The sequence below is a fragment of the Dendrobates tinctorius genome, unplaced genomic scaffold (assembly GCF_039654945.1).
Source record: "Dendrobates tinctorius isolate UK_male_01 unplaced genomic scaffold, ASM3965494v1 ptg000213l, whole genome shotgun sequence".
Taxonomy (NCBI): domain Eukaryota; kingdom Metazoa; phylum Chordata; class Amphibia; order Anura; family Dendrobatidae; genus Dendrobates; species Dendrobates tinctorius.
In genome coordinates, this window is record NW_027361880.1 from 419,845 (window position 1) to 437,645 (window position 17,801).

Sequence of the window (17,801 nt, forward strand, 5' to 3'; positions counted from 1 at the left end):
TGAATAGAAGGGGTCATACCTCCCAACTTTTAAAATCAGAAACAGAGACATGTATTATGGCAGGTGAACGGTAATTATGCCAGTACTGAAACCCCTTGGTGTTTTCGCTCACTATGATACTCGTTTCATGGCCCTTATAGAGCATAATGTCCTAAAAATACCCTTCATACTGCATGATACCCTCACAGTCCCCCCTCACGCACATTATGCTGACATCACAGTGCTGGAGGCAGCAAAGTGTGTTGTTGACACAGTAAGCACAACATATTATAATTCCTTGGACATCATGATGGCCCCACAGCTCCCATACATATAGCTTGGTGGCCCTACAACCCCCTATACACAGTATGATGGTTCCTATAGCCTGAAAACACAGTATAAGGGTCCCACACACAATTTTATTCCTAACCCTAGATCTCAAAGTCAGTGATAGGGCCCCCCACACTATAACGTCATCCATAGCCTCAACATACAGTATGGATGCTCCACAACCCTCCACATAGTATGAGGGCCGCTACACACAATATTATTTCCCCCGCAGATACCACAGAGCCCCCCCACACACACACACTATAATGTCATCCACAGACTCCACAATGTATTACGTCACCCACTGCCCACACAAAATATAATGTCCCCTTCATCACCAATATGCAGTTTAAGACCCCTCACACATTAACACATTAACCGCTGACGTCATTATTGCCCCAATCAGCAACTATCTATTGAAGACATTGCTGAGACACTAAGGGAAAATCCCTAGGATGCTAAAATTGTTCATATAACACCGTATAATTTTAATTCATTGGGGTACGTATATATATCAGTAGGCAGCGCTGAAAGAATAAGCTCAGCTACTGATATATAAGTGGGCAGCGGCCAATGTATTAGGAGGACCCAAACATACAATATGATGGCCCCATAGCCCACCACTCAGTATATGGGCCCACATAGCCCCAAAAAAAAGTATAGGGACCCCTGCACACAGTTAGATAATGCTGCAGTCCTTCTATGCTCCCACAAACACACACACTATGATGCCCCAATAAGGCATTATGTCACCCACAAGCACTGACAATAAAAAATTCAAACTACTCACTTTCTGTTGTTCCACTGATATTTGGTCCTGTCAGCGCACTGTTCTCTCAGAAAGCGCGATGTATTGATGTCGTCAAGTCTGATGTGCTGAGTCACTCAGATGCACAGGCAGAGAGGTGCAACAGATTGGTGCAGGGGGAGCCCTGAGCATTCTATTCAATGGGATCTGCATCCTATGGATGCAGATACCATTGAAATTGTGACAACAGGTTTACGGGCCCCATAGCGGCTGCGTTGCCTGCTACTATTGATGGTATGCCTCTGTTTGGAGGTATGCTTAGGCCTATTGTCATGCTGAAAGGTCAAATTCCTCTTTATTGTTTTAGCAGAGGCCAGAATGTTAGGTTGCAAAATTGACTGATATTCCGAACTGTTCATAATTTCCTCCACCCTGACTGAAGCCCCATTCTAGCTGCTGAACAAAAGTCCCAAATCATAATGCTGCCTTAAAGATGCTTCACTGTGAGTATTGTGTTCTTTTGGTGATGTACAGTGTTGGTTTTGGGTCAACATTTTAGAATTATGGCCAAAAAGTTCAACCTTGGTCTCATCAGGCCATAAGACATTTTCCTACATGATTTTGGCAGACTTGATGTAGGTTTTGGCAAAGCTTTGCCATAATGTTTTTCTTCTTGGAAAAGGTTTCTATCTTGCCACTCTACCTCACAGGTCATACATATGAAGAATACAGGAGATTGTTGTCACATGCAATGCACAACCAGTACTTGCCAGCAGGACCAGAACAAGGTGTTTTGGTGGCCTAGGCTGATGAAGCCGATGGCACCCCTCAAGAAGGAATGAGTTAGCAACTAAGGTAACAGGTCCCCTAGTGCCCCCTCACCCCCTCTCCGATGAGTAAGGCAACAAGTTCTGACAAACACTTCCACTAGAATTGTTACCTTTTATACTAAAAAATAAAAGCAAAAGTAAAGCAAAAGTGGACCATTTACACAATATAATAAATAATAATCTTTATTTATATAGCGCCAACATATTCCGCAGCTCTTTACAGTTTAACAGTTTCAAAACACAAGTCATAAGTAACAATGGTAACAATGCAACAATTAAAGCAAAATTACACAACCCTGCTCATGAGAGCTTACAATCTACAATGAGGTGGGGGAGATACAAAGCACAGGTGTGTATTTACAATGATGGTCCAGCCATCTTGAGGGAGTGGGGGATAGATGGGGATAGTGAATGGGCTACATATGCACACTTTGACATAAAATGACTTTGATTAGCGAACATGATAGGCCGCTCTGAACAAATGTGTTTTGAGGGAGCGCCTAAAACTATGCAAATTGTGGACAGTCCTAATTTCTTGGGGTAGAGCATTCCAGAGGATTGGCGCAGCGCAGGAGAAGTCTAGGAGTCAGGAGTTGGAGGTACGGATTAGTGCGGAGGTTAGTCGAAAGTCGTTTGCAGAGCGCAACAGTCAGTTAGGCCGATAGACAGAAATTGAGGGAGGAGATGTAGGGGGTGCCGCACTGTGGGTGAGAACAAGTACTTTGAATTGGATCCTATAATGAATGGGCAGCCAATGTAACGATTGGCGAAGAGCGGACGCATCCGAGCACCGATTAGCCAGATGGATGACCCTGGCTGCTGCATTAAGTATGAACTGGAGAAAGGAAAGTCGAGTAACGGGGAGACCAATTAATAGAGAGTTGCAGTAGTCCAGGCTGGAGTGGATCAAGGCGACAGTAAGGGTTTTTGTTGTTTCCATGGTGAGAAAAGGGCGGATTCTAGTGAAGTTCTTTAGGTTTAAGCGGCAAGAGCGGGCAAGAGATTGTATAAGGGATGTGAAGGAGAGATTGGTGTCAAACATAATACCCAGACAGCGCGCCTGCTGCCGGTGTGTTATTATGGTGCCACCCACGGAGAGGGAAATGTCAGGTTTAGGGAGGTTAGGAGATGGCGGGAGCAGAAGAAGATCAGTTTTGGGGAGGTTGAGTTTCAGATAGATGGTGGACATGATGTTGGAGACTTCGTATAGACAATCACTGGCATTTTGTAGTACAGAGGGGTTTAGTTCAGGGTATGACGTGTATAGTTGTGTGTCATCAGCATAAAGATGGTACTGAAAGCCAAATCTGATTATGTTCTGTCCAACTGGGGCTGTGTAGAGACAGAAGAGAAGAGGGCCAATGACTGAGCTCTGAGGTACCCCAACAGTGAGAGGAAGAGGAGATGAAATGGAGCCAGCGAACAGAGAACAAAACACTGAAGGAGCGGTCAGAAAGATAGGAAGAGAACCAAGAGAGAGCAGTGTCTTTAATGCCTAGAGAGTAGGAGATGGTGGTCAACAGTGTCAAAAACTGCAGAAAGGTTGAGAAGAATGAGCAGAGAGTGTTCACCGTTACATTTTGCTGTCACAATATGAGGGAAAATAGCGATATTCAGCCCTGACATCCTATACTTTACATGTCAGACTCAAGGATGGTTCATGGAAAGTAATATAGCTTAGCTATAATGCATGTCGTTTGGTTTCAATTAAGGTGTCCAGCATTTCATGGATACTAAAATGGAAACTAAACAGACCCCATTATATATAAAGCAATATATCTAATGGTTTTTACGTCCGTCATGCGACAAATATAGTTTGCAACAAAACTGATGGTGGCTCTGGTGCCATATTTCTGTATGGATAGTGGTTCTGGTGACATACTATGTACGGATGGTGGTTCTTTTGACTTACTCACGTATTGATGATTGCTCTGGAGACTAATTCATTAACAGAACTATCATCATTACATGAATCTGAAACGAAAATCAACATCAGTACATAAATATAACAACAGAGCCATCAATAGTATATAAATACGGTATCAGAACCATTATTAGTAAATAAATAGGTAACTATAACCACTATCAGTACATGAATAACCACCAACAGCTCATGAATACATCACTAGAACCACTATTAGTACATTAACGTTTTACAACAATCTCCATTAGTACATGAATGCATCATCAGGACCATATTCAGTACAGGAATACAACTTGAGAACCACCGTCAGTAAGAAAATACAACACAAGTACTAGCATCAGCACATGTATATGTCACCAGAACCACCATCAGTACATGAATACATCTCCAGAACCACAAATAGTAGACAACTACATCACCCATAATAGTACTGCATTTAATTGTAATGTCAAGTCAGTCCCATATACATGTGTATCTCATGAACCAACAGCTCCCAGTATGTCTTTAACCCTTTCATGACCGGAGGTATTTTCATTTTTGCGGTTTTTGCTCACCTTCTTCCCAGAGCCATAACTTTTTTTATTTTTCAATATGGCCATGTAAGGGCTTGTTTTTTGCAGAACGAGTTGTACTTTTGAGCAACATCATTGATTTTAACATATTTTGTACTGTAAAACAGGAGCAAAATTCAAAGTGCGGTGAAATTGCAAAAAATTGTTTTTGTGTTTTGCTTGTTTAATATGTTCACTAAATGCTTAAACTGACCCACCATTATGATTCTCCAGGTCATTATGAGTTCATAGACACCAAACATGTATAGGTTCTTTTTTATCTAAGTGATAAAAAGCAATTCCAAACTTTGTTTAAAAAAAAAATTAAAAAATTGGACCACCTGTCTATACCCATAGTGACTCCATTTTTCGTGGTCTTGGATTGGGTGAGGACTTATTTTTTGTGCACTGAGCTGACATTTTTAAGAATACCATTTTAATGTAGGTACGATATTTTGTTCTCCCGTTATTGCATTTTAATGCAATGTTGCGGCAGCCTAAAAAAGTAATTCTGGCGTTTTGACTTTTTTTCTCGTTATGCCGTTTAACAATTGAGTTAGTTCTTTTTCTATATTGATAGATCAGGCAATTCTGAACTCGGCAATACCAAATATGTGTATTTTTGATTTTTGTTATTGTTTTATTTTGAATGGGGCAAAAGGGGGGTGATTTGAACTTTTATATTTTTTTAATATTTTTTAAAACTTTTTTTACTTTTGGCATGCTTCAATAGTCTTTATTGGAGACTAGAACCTGATAACACACAGGTGATGATCAGATTGCCTGTATGTAGCAGAATTGCTCATTTGCTATGAGCGCCAACCACCGGGCACGATTGCCCGGAGCACGTGTTAAATGCGGCTGTCAGAGTTTGACAGTGGCATTTATCGGGTTAACAGCCACGGGAGGAACACGATTAAAACAGCTGGGCCCCAACCCTCCCATGTGGTGGCAATAATACTGGAGGACTATGGGGGCTGCATTGTACCATATGGGGGGCTGTATTATACCAAGTGGTGGCCATAATACTGGAGGTCTATGGGGGGTTGCATTCTACCATATTGGGGGCTGCATTATACCATATGGGGGCTGCATTATACTCTATCAAGGACTATAGGCTGTGTATTATACTATATGGGGAGCACATTATATTTTATCAATGACTATATGTTGTGCATTATACTATATGTACTATATGGGGCGCATAATACTCTATCAAGGACTATGGGCTGTGCATTAAACTGTATATACTATATGGGGAGTGCATTATACTATATTAAGGACTATGGGAAATGCATTATACTATTTGTACTCTATGGGGCTGCATTATACTCTACTGAATACTAATGGGTGTATTATACTGTATGGAGGACTATGTTGAGTATATTATACAGTATGGAGGATTATGGGGAATGTATTGCATTATATGAAGGGCTATGGGGTGTATTGTACTATGAAAAGTTCACTGTACTATATGGAGGACTATGGGTGGTGCATTATACAATATGGCGGACAATGATGCGCATTATACTGTATGGAGGACTATGTGGTGTGCTTTATACTATATGGAAAATTATGGGGAGTGCGTTACACTTTATGGAGGACTATAGGGTACATTATACTATGTGGAGGACTATGGGGCACATTATATTACATGGAGAACTATGGGGCACATTATTTTATATGGATGACTGTTTAGTGTATTTTACTATGTGGAAGACTTTGGAGTGCATTATACTAAAGAAGCAAAATGCTGCCTACTCATCGAGTGATTTGATTGTTTATGCCGGAACAAAAATCATTATTTTCAGCAGCACATCTCCCGGTGGAAACTGTAGATGTGCTGCTGATAACATGATACTGTTCGGGGACAGATTGATACACTAGTGATCATTCCGTACCCATCATTCTCCCTCAGCCAGTGTAAAGAGGCTGGGAAACAAGCGTTAAACGACTTCAATTTTGTGGATCACGCTCATTTAACGGCCTGAACTCAGCGCATGTAAATACAACCGAAATGTTTCTGTGTGATGTGCAATGTGTTAGCATTTTGGACCCTACTTCAAGGTTTTGCCCAGAGCCCCACTTTGTCTAAAACTGGCCCTGGTTTTCAATCATTTTAAGACTGCTGACCATACAAGAACCACAGTACTGATGAGACGTAGTCACTATCAACTAGTAAACATTTACATCCATATACCTTATAGGTGATATCTTCTCTGATTGAGTAGTTTCTTTCTTTTTGTCTCCATCTTGTCCAGATGCCATGATGACTTTTCACATCCACTGCTCTTAAGGAAATACGGAAAATTAACTTAAACTTTAAAGCACCATTGTAGATAGATATAAATATGCCTTATGAAAATGTAATTCTATCTGATTAATCAATGATAAAATTAGAAAACAATAAGACACATACTTCTTGAGACCCACAGATTCCTGGGAAACGTACTCAGGAACCTCTGGCGGATGGCTAAGTGTCACGCCGTGCTCACCTGGGGGCGGGACCTCGGTCCCGACGTCATCTCTTCCGGAGCTGCGGTCACTCCGGGGGTCCCGTAGGGTGTGCACGCGCAGCTCTCGTCCCCGGGCCTCCTCCTACATGTCACGTTTGCGCTTGCGCGCTCCTGTCAGTGCTGTATAGGGCTCGGTCCTCTCTATGGTAATGGAGGACCTGACCCGGAACCTGTAGTGGTCATGTGCTTTCTGGCTAGGTCCTGACCCGGAACCAGTAGTAGTCATGTGCTATATCAGACGACCTCCCCCTAGGGGAGGCGCCTGATTATTGTTGTGCTTCCTGGCTTGGTCTGCCGTGTACCTGCCTGGCTGTGCGCTGTACTCAGGTCCTCTGCCTTGCACTCTGTTGTGCCTCTTGGCACACGCTCTGAATCTGCACTCTGCTTTGTACTTGGTTGTGCCTCCTGGCACACGCTCTGACCCTGTGTTCTGTCTCGTACTCGGTTGTGCCTCCTGGCACATGCCCTGACATTGTACTCTGTCTCATACTCGGTTGTGCCTCCTGGCACACGCTCTTACCCTGTACTCTGTCTTATACTCAGTCGTGCCTCCTGGCACACACTCCGATTCCGTGCTCTGTCTTATACTCAGTTGTGCCTCCGGGCACACACTCTGATCCTGTACTCAGTCTCTTACTCTGTTACACCTCCTGGCACACCTGCTGCCTGACTCAGTGCTCTGACGTGCTCCTTGCACGCTTCCTGCTTCACTCACACCCGGACGAACGAAGTCTCTGTATACCACGTGTTCCCGTGTCCACACTTTACACGTTCCTGCAGACACCCTCACCCACTCGTGTCTCCTGTGAGCCGGCCGCCTGGTGCCAGCAGTCGTGGTGCCTCACCCCCTGGGGCTTGCCCCTGACACTCCCTGTATAGGGGGTGGTCTTCACTAGGTCAGCTCGCCCTGGGAGGGTTGGTGTCACGACCCAGAGGGTCCACTCCAGGAGTCGTCACAGTATAATCAGGCCATGGACCCCGCTGGTGCCACCACCTCCATCCAAAAGGAACTGGTGGTCCTACGGGAGAGTCAGACCAGGATTATGGTCTTTTTGAAATCCATGGAGTCTCGTTTGTCGGCCATACAATCCGTTTCTGCCCAGTCCTCGGCCCCGCACCCGATGCCGCGCATCGGCAAGCCACCCCGATATAGCGGGGACCCTAAGTTTTGTCGAGGATTTCTGAACCAATGCCGGTTACATTTTGAGCTTTTGCCGCAGCACTATCCCACTGAGCGCGCCCAAATTGCCTTTATTGTTTCACACTTAGAGGGGGAGGCATTAGCATGGGTGAACCCCCTCTGGGAGCGCAATGACCCACTCGTCTCTCGGCTTTCCACCTTTTTGGACACCTTCCGCAAGGTGTTCGATGAGCCGGGTCGGCTGGCCTCTATCACCGAGTCCCTCTTTAACCTCCATCAGGGTACGCTACCGGTAGGACAGTATGCCATCCGTTTTCGTACCTTGGCCTCCGAACTCGGTTGGAACAACGAGGCTCTCGTAGGGATCTTTTGGCGTGGCCTGTCCAGTCGGATCAAAGACGTACTGGCAGGTCGGGATACTCCCACCTCTTTAGAGGATCTGATCTCACTGGCGACACGCATCGACCTGCGGTTTCAGGAACGTGCCCGTGAATTAGCCAGAGAGAGGAGCTCCTCTCACCTCCTCCGTTCCTGCTCCAAGAAGCCGGGAAACTTCTCCGCCTAGGGTTGATAGGAGAGGCCTCCCTAGGTGTACGTGATTCCTCTCCTCCCCTGCTCGTGTCCGTATTATTGAATCTCGGTGCCAAGCGTTATTCTGAGGAGGCTTTCCTGGATTCTGGCGCGGAGGGGAATTTTATCACACTCGAGGCGGTTAAAAAATACCGGATTCCTGTCAGATCCCTGGAGACTCCTCGGTCGATTGTTTCGGTCAATGGTACTTCCGTGCTGGAGTCCGTTACCCAGGCCACCGAAGAGATCGAGCTGCAGATCGGAGCCCTGCACCTGGAGAAGATCTCCTTCCTCGTCTTGTCCACCATGTCTCACGCACTTCTTCTAGGCCTCCCTTGGCTACTGACTCATGAGCCAACCCTGGACTGGCGGTCGGGCGAGATACTCCGGTGGGGACCGTTCTGTCAGGAGAAGTGCCTGTTGCCCGTCCGTCTGATGAACTCTGCCGGTCCATCCCCGGCACCTACAGGTCTGCCGTCGGCTTACTGGTCCTTTGCAGATGTTTTCGACAAGAAGGAGGCCGAGACTCTGCCCCCCTATCGGCCATATGACTGTCCGATTGACCTCATTCCTGGTTCTACGCCACCCAGGGGTAGGATATACCCGCTATCCCCTGCTGAGACCCAAGCTATGTCTGACTATATCCAGGAGAACCTTGCTAGAGGTTTCATCCGTAAGTCCTCCTCGCCCGCGGGAGCGGGATTTTTCTTTGTAAAAAAGAAGGACGGCTCCCTCCGTCCTTGCATAGACTACCGAGGCCTGAACAATATCACGGTCAAGAACAAGTACCCATTGCCATTGATCCCGGAGCTCTTTGACCGACTTAGAGGAGCTCGAATTTTCACCAAACTGGATCTTCGTGGGGCCTACAACTTGATCCGCATTCGTTCCGGGGATGAGTGGAAGACCGCCTTTAACACCAGAGACGGTCACTACGAGTACTTGGTCATGGCCTTCGGCCTCTGCAATGCCCCAGCGGTTTTCCAGGAGTTCGTGAATGACGTCTTCCGGGATATGCTGTACTCCTGCGTGGTAGTCTATCTGGATGACATCCTCGTTTTTTCTCCAGACCTCTCCGCCCACAGAAAGAACGTGCGTCAAGTCCTCCAGCGCCTGAGGGAGAACCGCCTTTATGCCAAGCTCGAGAAATGTGCCTTCGAGCAAACGTCCCTGCCATTCTTGGGGTACATTATCTCAGAATCAGGTCTATGCATGGATCCGGCAAAAGTGTCCGCCGTCCTCGATTGGCCACAGCCCCATGGGGTGAAGGCAATCCAACGCTTCCTTGGTTTTGCGAACTACTACCGACAGTTCGTTCCTCATTTTTCCTCTTTGGTTCGCCCCATCTCGTCCCTTATCTGCAAGGGAGCTAACCCAAAGGCTTGGCCCTCTGAGGCTGAAGAGGCCTTCCAGTCGTTGAAACAAGCCTTCGCCGCTGCTCCGGCGCTTCACCGACCTGAGGTTAGTAGACCTTTCACTCTCGAGGTAGACGCATCCTCTACTGGGGCTGGCGCAGTCCTTCTGCAGAAATCCTCTTCTGGACGTTTTGTCACCTGTGGCTTCTTTTCTAAAGTATTTTCCTCCACTGAGCAGAACTACTCCATTGGCGACAAAGAGCTATTGGCCATTAAGTTGGCCTTGGAGGAGTGGAGGTACTTACTGGAGGGTGCCATACATCCATTCAAGATCTTCACAGACCATAAGAACCTGGCGTACATCCAGTCCGCACAGAGGCTCAATCCTCGGCAAGCCAGGTGGTCCCTATTCTTCGCCCGCTTTGACTTTGAGCTACATTTTCGGCCCGGCGATAAGAACGTTAGAGCGGATGCGTTGTCAAGATCATTCCTGTCGTCTGATGCAGAGGAAGAACCCTCTCATATCATTGATTTATCTAAAGTAATTACTGTGGCTCCTGTCAAGTTTACCTCGTTACCTCCGGGAAGAACCTTTGTGGCTGAGAATAACCGAAAACGAGTGCTAAATTGGGGACATTCGTCCAAGATTGCCGGCCACGTTGGTGTCAAAAAGACTTTGGACTTAATCTCTCGCCATTATTGGTGGCCTTCACTCTCCCAGGATGTTAAAGACTTTGTAGCATCTTGCCCGTCCTGTGCCCAGAACAAGATACCCAGACAACCACCCTCCGGTCTTCTGTTCCCGCTTCCCATTCCGTCGGCTCCATGGCAGCACATAGCCATGGATTTCATTACTGATCTGCCTTGTTCTTCCGGTTGTACTGTGGTCTTGGTGGTTGTAGACCGATTTTCAAAGATGGCTCACTTCATTCCTCTTCCCGGACTACCCTCTGCTCCTGACTTGGCAAAGATCTTCATTTCCCATATCTTCAGGATTCACGGCTTCCCCAGCACATCGTGTCGGATAGAGGGGTCCAATTCACCTCCCGGTTCTGGAGAGCTCTATGCGGACTCATGAAAGTGTCATTGGATTTCTCTTCCGCCTATCACCCCCAAACCAATGGGCAGGTGGAACGTACCAACCAGATCCTTACATCCTATCTACGGCATTTTTCTAATGCTCATCAGAATGACTGGGTCGGTCTACTTCCTTGGGCTGAGTTCGCCTACAATAATCACTCCAGTGAATCGTCTACCAAGTCTCCTTTCTTCATCGTCTTTGGACAGCATCTCAATGTGCCTCTACCGGTACTTCCTGTCTCGGGGGTACCTGCTGCCGATTCTCAGTCTGTGGAGTTCTCCAGGGTATGGCAGGAGACCAAAACCGCTCTCGAGAAAGCACGGGACAGAATGAAATTACACGCTGACAAGAGGCGCCTGGACGTTCCTCCATTTCTCCCTGGTGACAAGGTGTGGCTCTCCACCAAATACGTCCGCCTTAAGGTACCATCTTACAAACTGGGTCCCCGTTACATTGGTCCTTTTGAGGTCCTCAGGCGGATTAATGATGCTGCTTACAAATTGAAGCTGCCTCCTTCACTCCGTATTCCCAATTCCTTCCATGTGTCTCTCCTAAAACCTGTGGTTCTTAACCGATTTCATCCTTCTCCAGGCCACACACCCCAGCCTGTTGGCTTGGGGGATGAGTTTGAGGTGAATGACATTTTGGCCATGAAGAAGGTAAGAGGGAGAACCATGTTCCTGGTCGATTGGAAGGGTTTTGGCCCCGAGGAGAGGTCATGGGAACCCAGGGAGAATATCCACGCACCCCAGATTTTGTCTAAGTTCCTCTCCAGTTTTAGAAAGAGGGGGCGTAAAGGGGGGGGTACTGTCACGCCGTGCTCACCTGGGGGCGGGACCTCGGTCCCGACGTCATCTCTTCCGGAGCTGCGGTCACTCCGGGGGTCCCGTAGGGTGCGCACGCGCAGCTCTCGTCCCCGGGCCTCCTCCTACATGTCACGTTTGCGCTTGCGCGCTCCTGTCAGTGCTGTATAGGGCTCGGTCCTCTCTATGGTAATGGAGGACCTGACCCGGAACCTGTAGTGGTCATGTGCTTTCTGGCTAGGTCCTGACCCGGAACCAGTAGTAGTCATGTGCTATATCAGATGACCTCCCCCTAGGGGAGGCGCCTGATTATTGTTGTGCTTCCTGGCTTGGTCTGCCGTGTCCCTGCCTGGCTGTGCGCTGTACTCAGGTCCTCTGCCTTGCACTCTGTTGTGCCTCTTGGCACACGCTCTGAATCTGCACTCTGCTTTGTACTTGGTTGTGCCTCCTGGCACATGCTCTGACCCTGTGTTCTGTCTCGTACTCGGTTGTGCCTCCTGGCACATGCTCTGACACTGTACTCTGTCTCATACTCGGTTGTGCCTCCTGGCACACGCTCTTACCCTGTACTCTGTCTTATACTCAGTCGTGCCTCCTGGCACACACTCCGATTCCGTGCTCTGTCATACTCAGTTGTGCCTCCGGGCACACACTCTGATCCTGTACTCAGTCTCTTACTCTGTTACACCTCCTGGCACACCTGCTGCCTGACTCAGTGCTCTGACGTGCTCCTTGCACGCTTCCTGCTTCACTCACACCCGGACGAACGAAGTCTCTGTATACCACGTGTTCCCGTGTCCACACTTTACACGTTCCTGCAGACACCCTCACCCACTCGTGTCTCCTGTGAGCCGGCCGCCTGGTGCCAGCAGTCGTGGTGCCTCACCCCCTGGGGCTTGCCCCTGACACTCCCTGTATAGGGGGTGGTCTTCACTAGGTCAGCTCGCCCTGGGAGGGTTGGTGTCACGACCCAGAGGGTCCACTCCAGGAGTCGTCACACTAAGTTTTCGGCACCTGAATATCATGTTGTTCACTGCCCGCATTAATGCTTGTAACCACTGTTTGCACAAGACTCACCATTCAGTTTCATTTGTGAGCGCTGAACCATGAGAATATTTTCAGGGATAGAGGTCAAACGGACCCCTGCATTGTCTTTCTGAGATCAACAAGCCATTTAGAGAGAATAGCAAGTGCCAAAAAGTGTTATCCTGTTTTTTGAATACACGGCTTATCAAGTTTGTGGAATATCCTTGGATTTATCACTATATATGATAACAAACAATGATCTGGACATTTATAGCTCGACTATCTCTGCTTTCACTTGCAGGATTATCTATGTCATGAAAAGGTGAGAATAAGAAGTAATTGCCTTCAGGTATCAGTGTCACCTGTTTGATTTGAGTGATACTCTGCAGGTGGATCTGTAAACATTGGTATGGTCAGTTTAAGGAGTTATTCCCAAGATAGGATAGTGGGGTAACTTATTTATCCAATGATCAACTTTTGACTGGGTGGTCTCAACTTTTGGGACCAATGTCGGATACAGACAGAAAAGAGCCGCAGTGTAATAAAATATACTGGTGCTTTGCAGTCCAATTGCTCATGATAATGCACAATTACTCCTACTTTTGAGGTGATCGTGGGCAACATTATCTCATGGGCACCTGTGCAGCTTCCCAGGTTGCATCAATGGTATGTTTGCCCTTGACTAGGACATCAACAATGCAGAGAACAAGGTCCTGGAATGTGGATACCGGGCTCTGTAAAGCCCCATCTTGTATGGATTAGACGCACCCATGCGCAACTTCTGCCCCATTCATTCTCTATGGGACAGCCCATTCTCGGGATAATTTGGGGTCCCACTGGTTTGACCCCAAGCAGTCAGAAAGTTATTCACTATCCAATGGGTGGGGGATAACTTACTATTTTGGAATTAACTCTTTAACCTGCAAAGTTTCTTGATATCATTGCGCAGTCCCAGCCAGGGCTGGGAAAATAGATCAATAGAATCTCCTCAACATTGCTAGGTTTTCTTTTCTTCTTTGGTTTAGGAGTTATTTCTAGAGATACTGAATTTTTAAAATCATTTGTATTGCAAAGTAACAGTAGCAGTAACACCAATCATTTATACAGTGGGGAAAAAAGTATTTAGTCAGGCATCAATTGTGTAAGCTCTCCCATTTAAAAAGATGAGAGAGGCCTGTAATTGACATCATAGGTCGACCACAACTATGAGAGTCAAAATGAGAAGACAAATCCAGAAAATCACTTTGTCTGATTTGGCAAGATTTATTTTGGAAATTATGGTGGAAAATAAGTATTTGGTCAATAACAAAAGTTCATCTCAATATTTTGTTTTATATCTTTTGTTGGCAATGACAGAGGTCAAACGTTTTCTGTAAGTCTTCACAAGGTTGGCACACCGTGTTGGTGGTATGTTGGCCCATTCCTCCATTCAGATCTCCTCTAGAGCAGTGATGTTTTGGGCCTGTCGCTGGGTAGCACGGACTTTCAAATCCCTCCAAAGGTTTTCTATGGGGTTGAGATCTGGAGACTGGCTAGGCCACTCCAGGACCTTCATATGCTTCTTACGAAGCCACTCCTTCGTTGCCCTGGCGGTGTGCTTGGGATTATTATCATGCTAAAAGACCCATCCATGTTTCATCTTCAATGTCCTTGCTGATGGAAGGTTTGCACTCAAAATCTCACGATACATGGCCCCATTCATTCTTTCATTTACACAGATCAGTCGTCCTGGTGTCTTTGCAGAGAAATGGCCCCAAATCATGATGTTGCCACCCCCATGCTTCACAGTAAGTATGGTGTTCTTTGGATGCAACTCAGCATTCTGTCTCCTCCAAACATGACGAGTTTTGTTTCAACCAAACAGTTCTATTTTGGTTTCATCAGACCATATAACATTTTCCCAATACTCTTCTGGATAATCCAAATGCTCTCTAGCAAACTTCAGACGGGCCCAAACATGTACTGACTTAAGCAGGGGGACACGTCTGGCACTGCAGAATCTGAGTCCCTGGCTGTGTAGTGTTACTGATGGTAGCCTTTGTTACGGTGGTCCCAGCTCTATGCAGGTCATTCACTAGGTCCCCCCGTGTGGTTCTAGGATTTTTGCTCACCGTTCTTGTGATCATTTTGATCCCACGGGGTGAGCTCTTGTGTGGAGCCCCAGTGGTCTTGTATGACTTCCATTTTCTTATTATTGCTCCCAAAGTTGATTTCATCACACCAAGCAGCTTTCCTATTGCAGATTCAGTCTTCCGAGCCTGGTGCAGGGCTACAATTTTTGTTTCTGGTGTCCTTTGACAGCTCTTTGAACTTCACCACAGCTCTTTGGTCTTCACCATAGTGTGTGAAGCCCAAGATCGTGGGAGATTATCAGTGGTCTTGTATGTCTTCCATTTTATTATTATTGCTTCCACAGTTAATTTCATCACATCAAGCTGCTTGCCTATTGCAGATTCAGTCTTCCTAGCCAGGTGCAGGGCTACAATTCTGTTTCTGGTGTCCTTCGACAGATCTTTGGTCTTTACGATAGTGGAGTTTGAAGTGTGACTATTTGAGGTTGTGGCCAGGTGTCTTTTATACTGATAACAAGGTGAACCAGGTGCTATTACCAGGAGCCTCTTAAAGAAGAAGTTACAGGTCTGTGAGAGCCAGAAATCTTGCATGTGTTTAGGTGACCAAATACTTATTTTCCACTATAATTTGCAAAATAAATCTTGCCAAATCAGACAAGGTGATTTTCTGGATTTGTTTTCTCATTATGACTCTCATAGTTGTGGTCTACCTATGATGTCAATTACAGGCCTCTCTCATCTTTTTAAGTGGGAGAACTTGCACAATTGGTGGCTGACTAAATACTTTTTTCCCCACTGTATGTAGAGCCATGATTAGAAGAACCGATGCTCATATTTAAGTTTACAGCATATGGATTGTACCTTACGAAGGAAGTAATCAAAAGAATGGGTGAAAAAACTACAAAGCTGGTAGAAATATCCTCTACCAGATATAATGAAACTACCATCCATTAGATGCCATACTATAGAGCCATCCTCTCTTAGAAGAATTGCTTCTAGTATAAAATGACCCTATAAAACAGTGATATACAGCTCACCGCAATGCAGAGTCCCTAAGGTGTCATAATATTAGGTTTTCATTTGTTGCAGTCACGAAAAGCTATTTCCCACAACTTTCTAAAATCCATATGTAAGGGTCGGCCAGGGCTGTAGTCGTGGCCGAGGACTCCGGGGCAATGGTGTCCTGGCCTCGCCTCACATAGACATGACAGCTTCCTGTCAGCTTACCTGCAGCTCCATTCTTCTCAGGGCTTTCTGTAATGAGCAGCAGGTTCTCCTCAGACGATGTTGAACAAACAGAGTCACAGTCCCATTCAATTTTAACAATAACAGCTCATTTTTGTACACAGCACATCCATTTTCTTTACAGCGGTTATCTCAGATTCCACAGTGCACAATTCTTTCACTTTCCCTATGCTCTCACTGTCTTCCTTCAGCATCACAGCATCCTCTCTGACTAGCTTTACCATTTTTGGGAGTTTCCCTGTCTGTTTCGCCCCAGACAAACAGGCGTCTGCCCACATAGCAAGCTGTCTCATAATGAGCGATCTGTGCTGCCACACTACTGCCAACTGTCTCACTACCATCTGTAGTGTAGTCATCTGCACTGCTATGTTCTGCGCTACTGTGAACTGTGCAGCTGTGATCTGCGCTGCTGTGTTCTGCAGTGTTGTCATCTGTGGCCCTCAGGACCTGGACGGCTGGGCCCGTGTCTTTAACATTACAGAGCTGACTACCCTGTCAGGGCACTCCCGCCCAACTGATTCAAATCTCAGCTGTTCCTCAGCTTAACAGCCATTAGCTCCTCCTAGTTTAACTATTTACAGGCTGAGTATGCGCTCCACCCGAATCTAGTAGCCTAACTGGGGTACTACGCTTTCCCTACAACTATAACAGTAGTTATACATAAAATTAACATAAATCTAACATTCGAGTGTTAGATCTGTGTGACTCAGAGCATGGCCTATTCTGATCCAATTTTGAGGATAGGTATAGGATGTAACTCGGTGAGTTTGTGTGCTAAACAATAATAGATCGGACAGCACACTGACATTGTACGCCAATGTGCGAATGCAGCAAAGAAAAGTATAGAAAACAAAAGCAACAACTCACTGAGCAGCAGATTCCTAGAATATGTTCCTACATGAGATGGAAAAACTGTAAGGTTTCCGTGCAGATTTGTGCTTGTAAACCCTGCAGCACAAAACAGCAGCAGGCATGAGAATGGGATTTTGGCAAATTTCATCCACCTGCTGCTCATAGGAATTCACCTTCTCTGTGGATTTTAAAATCCTCTGCACGTCCATGTCAATCTTCTGTTGCGGATTTGCTTTGGAAGATTTCTTCCTTCTCAGTGTCGTGTTGATGAAATCTGTCCAGGAAAACTAGACTGTTAAGGCCCCGTCACACTAAGCGATATTGCTAGCAATATCGCTATAGCGTCACTGGTTTCATGATGCAGCAGCGATATCGCTATGTGTGATACTTACCTCCGACCGGCTCCCCCGCTGATTATCGCTGATCGCGCGAGAACGGCCTGGGCCTTTTCTCGTCGTCTGCTTCCTGCTGGGCTTCCTGCTGTGGAGACGAGCGACGCGTGGACGCGGGCGGGAGGACATCTTCATCGCCGCGTCTGACAGGTAAGTAGCGACCGCCGACCGCTGCTATGTCGCTGGAGAGATCTGCCTGTTTGGCAGCTCTCTAGCGACCACTTAGCGATACACCAGCGATCCTGACCGGGTCATATCATTGTTGGGATCGCTGTTGCATCGCTAAGTGTGACGGTACCATAACACTTGCAGATTTTGCTGCAGACTGGCATAGGCTTGGTGAGCAAGACTAATGGATTTGAGAAGTGGACAAAGCCTTATACAAC